This window comes from Halictus rubicundus, unplaced genomic scaffold, assembly GCF_050948215.1.
Source record: "Halictus rubicundus isolate RS-2024b unplaced genomic scaffold, iyHalRubi1_principal scaffold0830, whole genome shotgun sequence".
Lineage (NCBI taxonomy): Eukaryota > Metazoa > Arthropoda > Insecta > Hymenoptera > Halictidae > Halictus > Halictus rubicundus.
This window is the reverse complement of record NW_027489371.1, coordinates 37,210-48,830: the sequence shown is the minus strand read 5'-3', so window position 1 is coordinate 48,830 and position 11,621 is coordinate 37,210. Positions and strand designations below refer to the sequence as shown.

General features: G+C 18.1%; 3 pseudogenes; all 3 read right to left on the bottom strand.

The window, feature by feature from the left end:
• Window positions 1-127: 127 nt before the first annotated feature.
• On the bottom strand, window positions 128-1,266 carry LOC143364668 (cytochrome b pseudogene; annotated as a pseudogene).
• On the bottom strand, window positions 128-9,034 carry LOC143364664 (cytochrome c oxidase subunit 2 pseudogene; annotated as a pseudogene).
• LOC143364669 (cytochrome c oxidase subunit 1-like) lies at window positions 128-10,141 on the bottom strand (annotated as a pseudogene).
• Between the last annotated feature and the right edge of the window lie 1,480 nt (window positions 10,142-11,621).

The window sequence follows — 11,621 nt, the reverse complement described above, 5'->3', positions numbered from 1 at the left end:
TTATCATTATTATATATTTTATTTATTTTAAGGATAAAGGAATTAATTATTTATATAAATATAAGTTAATAGATAGTTTTATATCTATAAAATATTTTCAAAATAAATGCTATTAAAGCTTATTAACTAATAAATTAATTTATCTCAGATATAATTTAGTGAGGGGGTTAAAATGAAATATAAAAAGTAAATTAATGTAAATAATATTCTTAAGTTAATAAATGGAGGCTCAATTAATTGCCTTCCTAACCATGTTAATATGATAAAAGATAAAATAAAAATTCAAAAAAGAATTTTTCTTAAAAAATAAAATTTTCTTGAAGTTAATTTATTATAATTTAAAATAGGTATAAATATTAAAATTAAAATAGATGAAAATAAACCTAGAACTCCACCAAATTTATTAGGAATAATTCGTAAAATTGTGTAAGCAAATAAAAAATATCATTCAGGTTTAATATGTTCAGGTGTAATTATAGGGTTAGCTATAATAAAATTATCTGGGTCACTTAAATTATAAGGAAAAATTAAAGTAACTATAATAAATAGAAATAAAATTAATATATATCCAAGTACATCTTTAATAAGAAAATAAGGTGAAAAATAAATTAAGTAAAATTTATTTCTGGATCCTATAGGGTTATTTGATCCTGAATTATGTAAGAAGAAAAGATGGATAATTACTAAAAATAAAATTATAAATGGGAGAATAAAATGAAAGGTATAGAATCGGTTTAATGTGGCATTATTAATAGAAAATCCTCCTCAAATTCATTCAACTAATATTTTTCCAATAAAAGGTAAGGCTGATAATAAGTTAGTAATAACTGTAGCTCCTCAAAAAGATATTTGTCCTCATGGTAAAACATAACCTAAGAATGCTGTTGCTATTGATATAATTAAAATAATTACTCCGATTAATCAAACATTAACTAATTTGAAAGAGTGATAATAAATTCCTCGGGCAATATGAAGAAATATAGTAAAAAAAAAGAAAGATGCTCCATTTATATGGATAAGACGGATTCATCATCCGAACTTAACATTTTTTATAATATGAATTGTTCTATGAAAAGCAAGATTAATATTAGGGCAATAATGTATAGATAAAAATAGACCTGAAATAATTTGAATAATTAAAAATAATCCTAAAATTGAACCAAAATTTCATCATATATTAATATTTATGGGGGATGGTAATTTATTTAGAGAATAATTGAAAATTGATAAAATTTTATTATTTTTTAATAGTTTAGAAAATTTCATTAATTAATAATTTTTCGTAAGGGTTTATATTTTGATAAACAAATTTTTATTGAGAATAATAAAGTAATTAATAAATAAAAAATTATTAAGAAGGTAACTTTATAAAGTGGGTATGTATAAGTTTTGTAAATAAATAATGAATTAGAAGTTTTAAATTTAATATTAATTGAATAATTAAAAAAATAATAAAAAAATATAACAAAAATTAATATAATTACTATAAATCAAATAAAGTTTAGGTTAGATTTAAACGATTTATTATAATAATTGTTAATTAATCTTGTAAAATAAAGGAATATAATTATATTTCCTCTAATTATTGAAATAAAAATTATGAAACAATATAATGATTTTTGAGTAATTAAATAATTTAAAATTAAATAAATTAAAGTGAATAAAATTAAGCTTATTATGAAATTTAGTGGGGAGATATTTTTATTATATATAATAATAATAATTATATATATATTAATATAAAGTATAAATTTAATAAAAAATTCATAAGAACTGTTCATTGAATTCAAGAAATAGTTTAAATAGAATATTAATTTTGGGGATTAAAGATATTAAGGTTAATTTTCTTGAAGTTTAAGCTAAAGAAAAAATTTTCATATTTAATTTACAAAATTAATATTTTATTTTAAATTATTTAGCTAAATTGATTTATTTAAATAATTATTATTTAGTAATAGTTTTATTAATTTTATTAATAATTTTTATATTTATAGAGAATTTTTTAATATTTTTAATTGGATTGGAATATATATTAATATTTTATTTGTTTATAACTTTAATTATTTCTGACAGTTTAAATAATGATTGAATATTTATATATATATTAATTATAGGAGTTTGTGAAAGAGTTATTGGTATTTCTTTAATAGTTAGAATTGTTCATATGTATGGTTCACAAAGAATAAAAATTTTAAATTTAAAATGATAGTAGAAATTTTAATTATTACTTATTTATATTTAATATTATTTAAAAATAAATTTATAAAAATAAGTTTATTAAAAAATTTTATTAGATGTGTGTTAATATTTTTAACAGTAAAAATTTTTTTTAAATATAATTTTATTGTAAATTTTTCTATAATAAGTAGATTATTTAGGTTAAATAATTATTCATTTATATTAATTATACTAAGTTTATGAATTTTTGGTATTATTTTTTTATTTTTAATAGATAAGAATATTTTATTATGTATAAAAATACATTTAGTTTTATTAATTATTTTAATAATATTTTTTATAAGAATTCAATTATTATTATTTTATTTTATATTTGAAGTAAGGTTAATTTTAATTTTTTTTATAATTATTAAATGGGGGTTAGGGGAAAAACGGTTGGAAGCTGCTTATTTTATAATATTTTATACAATATTTTTTTCTTTACCTTTTTTAATTTTTTTATTTTTAATTATAAATGAATTAATATTAGATTTAATAATAATAGTAGAATTAAAAAAAATTAAAATAAGAAGTTATTTTTTTATATTTATAATAGGAACTTTTTTAGTAAAGATTCCTATATATATATTTCATGGGTGGTTATTAAAGGCTCATGTTGAAGCCCCAGTATATAGTTCAATAATTTTAGCTTCAATTTTATTAAAATTAGGAACTTATGGTTTATTACAAATAGTAATTATATTTTATTATTTATTTATAAATATAAAATTTTATATAATAATAATTAGTTTATTAGGCAGAGTTATTTTGAGGGGGTTATGTTTACGCCAATTAGATATAAAAATTTTAGTTGCTTATTCATCAGTTGTTCATATAGGAATTTTAATTAGAAGAATGTTAACATTTTTTAAAATTAGAGTAATTGGGAGGTATATTATTATAATTGCTCATGGGTTATGTTCTTCTGGTTTATTTTTTTTAGTAAATATTTGTTATCAAGAAACTAATAGACGTTTAATATTAATTAATAAAGGATTAATAAATTATATACCTAAAATAAGAATAATATGATTTTTATTATGTTCTTCAAATATATCTGCCCCAGTGTCATTAAATTTAGTGGGAGAAATTATATTATTAGTAGGGTTAATAATATGAATAGAGTATTTAATAATTGTTATAATTTTTTTTTGTTTTTTTAGATTTATTTATTCATTATATTTATTTTGTTATGTCCAACATGGGGAATTAAATTATTATTTAAAAATTAAAAGAAGTAAAATAATTAATTATATTGTATTAATTTTACATTGATTACCTTTAAATATTATATTTTTGGATTTAATTTTTTTTTAATTTAAATAGTTTAAGAAAAAAATTTTGAATTGTGGTTTCAAAGATGTATAATAACTTTAAATTATTTATGAATTAATAGTTTATGGGGTGATTATATTTTTTTTAGGTATATTTTTTATTTTAATAAGTATATATATATATATATATAATATAATAATAATTTTAGAGTGAACAATTTTTATATTAAGTAGAATAAAATTTAATTATATAATTTATTTAGATTATATAGGTTTAATATATATAGGAGTTGTTTTAATTATTTCTTTTTTTATTATATTTTATAGAATAAATTATATAAATGGGGATATATATATTAATCGATTTAAATATTTATTATTATTATTTATTTTTTCAATATGTTTAATAATTTTAAGTCCAAGGATTTTAAGAATTTTATTAGGATGAGATGGGTTAGGTTTAATTTCTTATTGTTTAGTAATTTATTATCAAAATAAGAATTCTTATAATTCAGGGATATTAACTATTCTTTGTAATCGATTAGGAGATGTTGGGTTATTAATATTAATTAGAATATCATCATTTTTAGGTTCTTGAAATTTAATATTATATAGAATAAGATTAATTATAATAATTTTAATGTTAATTTTAATAATTACAAAAAGTGCTCAATTACCTTTTTCGGCTTGATTACCTGCTGCTATAACTGCCCCTACTCCTATTTCTTCTTTAGTACATTCTTCTACTTTGGTTACTGCTGGTATTTATTTAATAATTCGGTATAATAAATTTATTTTAATTGAAGTGAAAAGATATATTATTATTATTTCTAGTTTAACAATGTTTATGGCTGGGTTAATAGCAAATTATGAATATAATTTAAAAAAAGTAATTGCTCTTTCAACTTTAAGACAATTAGGGTTTATAATAAGAATTTTAGGGTTAGGTATAGTAAATTTAGGGTTTTATCATTTATTAATTCATGCTTTTTTTAAATCTTTAATATTTATATGTGTTGGGGGGTATATTCATACATCTTTAGGAAGGCAAGATTTACGTAAATTTAAAGGTGTAATAAGAATAACTCCTTTAAAGAGTGTTGTATTTATTTTTTCTTTTATGAATTTAAGTGGTTTTCCATTTATTTCTGGGTTTTATTCAAAAGATTTAATTTTAGAATTTATAATAGTAAGAAGATTAAATAAATTAATAATTTATATTTTAATGATTTCAACAGTTTTAACAATTAATTATAGAGTTCGAATTATAAAATTATTTTTTGAAATATATATAGGGATTTATAGATACCAATATGTAGGAGATGGTAAATTTATAATTTTTTGTAAATTTTTTATAATATTATTAGTAATTTTTTTTGGGTATTTTTATTTAAGGTTAATTAATTATTTTACTTGTATAATTACAGAAAATGATAAATTAGTTTTAATAATAATATATATTCTTAGATGAATAGTAACCTTTAGATTTCATTTTAGATGTAAGAAGTTAATAAATTTTAGTTATTTAAATTTCATTATGAGAATATTTTATTCAATTTTTTTTTATAAAATAATTTATTTAAATTTTTTAAAATTTATATTAACATATGAGAAATTCAATGAGAAATGAATAGATAAAATTTTAGGTGTAAATATAAAAAAAATATTTTATTTACAGAAGGTGTACCCATTGATGAATAGATGATTATATTCAATTCATATAATAAAGTTGATAAAATTTTATAGAGTGTTATTAATTTTTATTTTATTTATTTATAATTATTTAAATAGCTTAATAAAAAGTTTAATATTGAAAATATTAAGATAATTAAAAATTTTTAAATAAATTTATAAACTTAATAGTTAATTTTATATTGAAATTATAATATTTTTTTTAAATTATATAAATTTAGAAATATTTATGATTAAATCATATTAAAAGAATTAGAAGTTCTAAATTTATATTTCTTTAATTGGAGATATTAGTCTCAAAAAAATTATTAACAATAATTTACCTAAATTTTGGTTTCAATTAAAAGATATAAATAATTTAATTTTAAAAAGCAAATTTAATGTTATATATATAATATTAACTAATATCCTGTTTATATAAGAAAAATAAATTTCTTTTTTTTAAGTCGAAATTAAATGTAAAAATTACTATATATAAATTAATGGATTCATTTAAATAAGTTACAAGTTCATTCAATTCATAGCCTAATAATTAAAATTAAAAGAAAAGTGAAAAAAGTATAAATAGATAAAATTGAAAGATTATTAAGTAATTTTAAAATTGGTAAAATTAGAATAATTTCTACATCAAAAATAAGAAATATTAGAGTTATAATATAAAAATTAATTGAAAATGGTAATCGTGCTCTAGTAATAGGGTCAAATCCACATTCAAATGGTGTAATTTTTTCTCGATCTTTATTTATAATTATTGAAAAAAAAAAATTAATTAAAATAATTAAAGAGATAATAATAAATATAAAGATAAAAAATATAAAGATATTAAAAATTATATATATTATTTAATTAAATCTTTTAATTGGAAATTAAATGTAATTATTTATACTATATATATATATATATATATATATATATATATTATATATATTAATATATTCATCAATAAATTAGGATATAAAGAATAAGTCAAATAATATCAACAAAATGTCAATATCATGTAGCCGCTTCAAAATGAAAATGATGAATTTTAGAAAAGTGGTTTAAATATATTCGAATTAATCTTGTTCTTAAAAAAATGATACCTAATAATACATGGAGGCCATGAAATCCTGTAGATATAAAAAAAATTGATCCAAAAATTCCATCGTTAAAAGTAAAAGGGGCTTCTATATATTCAATTATTTGAATAGAGGAAAAATACATGCCTAGTAGAATTGTAAAAATTAATGGTGTTATAGATTTTTTTTTGTTTTTAACTAATAAATTATGTCTTCATGTAATAGTAAATCCCGAAGAAATTAAAATAATTGAGTTTAAAAGGGGGATATCATAAGGGTTAAATATAATAATATTTTTAGGTGGTCATATTATACCAATTTCAATTCTTGGGGAGATTGCTGAATGAAGGTAAGTTCAAAAAAAAGAAATAAAAAAAAATAATTCTGAAATAATAAATAAAATTATTCCAAATTTTAATAATTTTAAAACACTTAATGTATGACATCCTTGTATTGTTCTTTCTCGAATAATATCTCGTCATCATTGGTATAGAATTAAAAATAGAATTAATAAATTAAATATAGTAATATTGAAGTTAGAAGAATTAAATCAATAAATAGTTCTTAATAACAAATTTAAAATTCTTCATGAAGTTATTAAAGGTCAGGGTCTTAAAGTTACTATATGAAATGGGTGGTGATGAGATATTTTCATTTAATTAGATTCATTAAAATACAATAAAGTTAAAATAGAAAATACATAGGATTGAATAATAGAAACTGAAATTTCTAAAATTATTAATAAATTTTGGATAAAAAAAAGAATTAATATATAAGGTATATTTTCTAAAGTTGTTCCTAATAAGGATAAAAGTAAATGTCCTGCTAATATATTAGCAGATAGTCGAATTGCAAGAGTTCATGGTCGAATAAAATTTCTAATAGATTCAATTAAAATTATAAAAATTATTAAAGGTCCTGGTGTGTTTATGGGTAGAAGATGAATGAATATTTTATTAGTGTTATTTAATCATCCAAATAATATAAATCTTATTCATAATCTTAGGGATAAAGAAAGATTAATAGATAAATGTCTTGATGGGGTAAAAATATAAGGTATTAAACTTAATAAATTTAATTTTAAAAATATAATTATAATAGTTAAAAAAATAATCAAGTTTGATGAAAATTTTTTTTTTGTTAAATTAAAAAATTCTTGAAAAATTTTTTTGTAGAAGTTTAATCAAAAGATATTAATTCGTGAGGGTGATAATCAATAAGGTCAATTTATTAATATTAAAGGAAAAAATAAAATTAATCAATTTAAAGATAAAAATTTATTTGTAGAAGGGTCAAAAATTGAAAATAAATTTGTTAACATTTAAAATTTAATAGTTTTTTTTATTAATTTAAAATTATTTAAATTAGTATGAGTAGTTGGTGAAAATGAAAAAGGAGAAAAATATAAAATTGAAATATATATATATATAATTATAAGTATAAAAAAGAAAAGTAAAAGTCAATATATAGGTCTTATTTGAGGGATAAAAGAATAAAATCATTAGAAGTAGACGATTAACTACTATATTTTGGTTTAAGAGACCATTTCTTTCTTTCAGACACCTAATGAAAGAGTATTACTATAATAATTTTAAAATGACAATTTAATGTTATAAAATTTAACTAATTCTTTAATTATTTTTATTAATTCAATTAATAAAATTAAAATAATTTGTTCTTTCAATAACAATAGGTATAAATCTATGGTATGCACCACAAATTTCAGAACATTGTCCAAAAAATATTCCAGGTCGTAAAGAAATTAAAGATATTTGATTAATTCGACCTGGTGAGGCATCTATTTTAATTCCTATAGTTGGGATAGTTCATGAGTGAATTACATCTATAGAAGATACTAGTAATCGGATAGGAATTTTATAAGGAATAACTGCTCGATTATCAACATCTAATAAACGAAATTGATTAATATTTTCAATTGATTTAATTATATAAGAGTCAAATATAAAATTAGAAAATTCAGGATATTCATAACTTCAATATCATTGATGGCCAATTGATTTAATAGTAAAATATGTAGGGTTTCATAATTCATCAATAAAATAAAGAGTTTTAAGAGAAGGGATTGAAATAATTAAAAGTATAATTATAGGAGTGATAGTTCATAAAATTTCAATATTATGATTTTTTAATAAATTTAAATTTAAATATTTATTATTTAAAATAAAAATTATTATATATATAGTAGAAATAGTAATTATTGTTAGGATAATTATTGTAAAATTATAAAAATAAAATAAATTATCAGCAAATGGAGAGTTAGGATCTTGGAAAGAATATATATTTCATGTAGCTATATTTATTATGTAAATAAATTTTAATAAAAATTATTAATTTTATTTATGAGACTTAAATTCATTACACTATTCTGCCATATTAAAATTTAAAAATAATAATAGGAAGTTCGTTATATGAATGTCTATAAGGGGGGTAATTTTGTAATCACTCTAAAGATGATTGGAAATATTTAAATATAATTAAACGTTTTATAATTAATCTCTCTAAAATAATAAAGATTAATAAAATTATTCTATTAAAAGCAATTAATGAACCAATTGATGAAATTAAATTTCAACAATAGTAAGCATCTGGGTAATCTGAATATCGTCGAGGTATTCCCATTAATCCTAAGAAGTGTTGTGGGAAAAAAGTTATGTTTACTCCAAGAAATATTATAGTAAATTGAATATTTAATAGTTTTTTATTTAGTGTAAGTCCAGTGAATAGGGGGTATCAATGAATTAATCTTGCAATAATTGCAAATACTGCACCCATAGATAAAACATAGTGGAAATGACCAATTACATAATATGTATCATGAAGTATAATATCAATAGAAGAATTTGATAATATAATTCCAGTTAATCCCCCTAATGTAAATAAGAAGATAAATCCTAAAGATCATATAATTGATGGGTTTATTTTAATTTTTGACCCACAATAAGTAGCAATTCATCTAAATACTTTAATTCCTGTTGGTACAGCAATAATTATAGTGGCAGATGTAAAATATGCTCGTGTATCAACATCTAATCCTACAGTAAATATGTGATGAGCTCATACAATAAATCCTAAAAATCCAATTCCTAATATAGCATAAATTATTCCTAAATTTCCGAAAATTTCTTTTTTTCCTCTTTCGTTAAAAATAATATGTGAAATTAATCCAAATCCGGGGAGAATTAAAATATAAACTTCAGGATGACCAAAAAATCAGAATAAATGTTGATAAAGAATAGGGTCTCCTCCTCCGGAAGGATCAAAAAAAGATGTATTTAAATTTCGGTCTGTTAATAGTATAGTAATAGCACCTGCTAAAACAGGGAGAGAAAGAAGAAGTAAAATAGCAGTAATTTTAACTGATCAAGGAAATAAGGGGATTTGATTTATATTAAGTGAAATATTTTTTATTAATATAATTGAAACAATAAAATTAATAGCACCTATAATAGAAGAAATACCTGCAATATGTAAAGAAAAAATAGTAAAATCAACAGAAAAGGATGAGTGATATATAATTGAAGATAGGGGAGGGTAAATAGTTCAACCTGTTCCTGATCCTGTAGATAAAGTTCTTCTTATTATAAGTATAAATAATGAAGGAATTAATAATCAAAATCTTATATTATTTATACGTGGGAAAGCTATATCAGGAGCCCCAATTATTAGTGGTACTAATCAATTTCCAAACCCCCCAATTATAAATGGTATAACTATAAAAAAAATTATAATAAAAGCATGTGAAGTTACAATAGTATTATAAATTTGGTCGTTATTAATTCATCTTCCAGGTGTTCTTAATTCTATACGAATAATTATACTTAAAGATGTTCCGATTATCCCTGATCATATAGCAAAGATAAAATAAAGTATTCCAATATTTTTATGGTTAGTTGAATAAAATCATTTTTGGTAATAAATTTTATTTAGAAATATTATGCCTGATAAAAGGAGTAAACTGTAAATTTATTTATGAAAATAAATTTTCTAATATTAAATTAAGATTTAAATAATTAAGTTAAATATATATTTATATAAAACTTTGAAGGTTTTAAGTTTTATTAACTTAAAATCTTTATTTATATAGTTTATAAAAAATATTAAATTGCAAATTTAAAGAAATTAAAAAATTATAAATTTAGTTTATAAATGAAAAGGTAAAAATTAAAGTAAATGTTAAAAATGAAAAATATATAATAAATATAGTATTAAAATTAGAATAATCAAATAAATTAATTTTATGTCTAATTTTAGAATTTGTTAAAAAAAAATTGTTATTATTAAAATTTAAATAATTAAAGGTTATTAATAATCTAGAAAAGATAATTAATATGGATAATATAATTATATAATTATTTGATAATATAAGATCAATTAAATTTCATTTAATAATAAATGGTAAAAATGGGGGAAGTTGGGAGTATTTGAATATTATTAAATTATAAAATATTTTATTTTTATAATTTAATCTTAAATTTAAAGAGTTTTTGTAATAAAGATTTAATTTTTTAAGTATAAGTAAGATTATAAGAGTTGAAGTTATATAAATGGTTATATAAATGATTATAATATTAAAATTTATATAGGAAAAGATTAATAATAAAGGAATATTATATATGGATGAATAATTTATTAAAAGAGTAAAGGATGAGGTATTTATTGAAAAAATTACTGGGGGTAGTATAAAGGAAATTAATAAAAATAAAATAATAAAATTAAATTTAATAAAATTTAAAAATATAAAAATAGGGATACATTTAATAATTGTTAATAATAAAATTAATGAATTAAAATTGATTTTTTTTATTAAAAAGTTTATTCATCTATTTAAGGGGTATAATCCTAATTTTAATCATAAGCTAAATAATAAAATAAAATTAATATATAAATTAAATGTTTTATTTAAAAATCTGTAAATAATTAAAATAGAAGTTATTGAAGAAATTATAAAATATATAATTCTATAAATTTTTAAAGAATTAATATTTAAATAAATAGTGTATAATATAGAGGAAATTTCTAAAAATATTCATATAAAAAATAAATTGGGGATAAGTAAGGAGAGAATTATTAAACTTAATAAATTTAAATAAATAATAAAGTTTATTAATAATTAATTTATATTTAGTTTTAATTTTAAAAATTAATTATATTAAAAATTTTAATTATAAATTATAAATTTAAATATATTCAAGTGTTTTACGCATATAAAATTTTGAATTTTATGGAATTAATTAATTTAATGAATATAAATATATTTGTATGATAATAATAAATAAATAAAATTTATTAATAAAAATTTAGCAAAAGTGATTTTTTAACACATTTTTATTACATCAAAATAATCCTTTATTCAGGCATT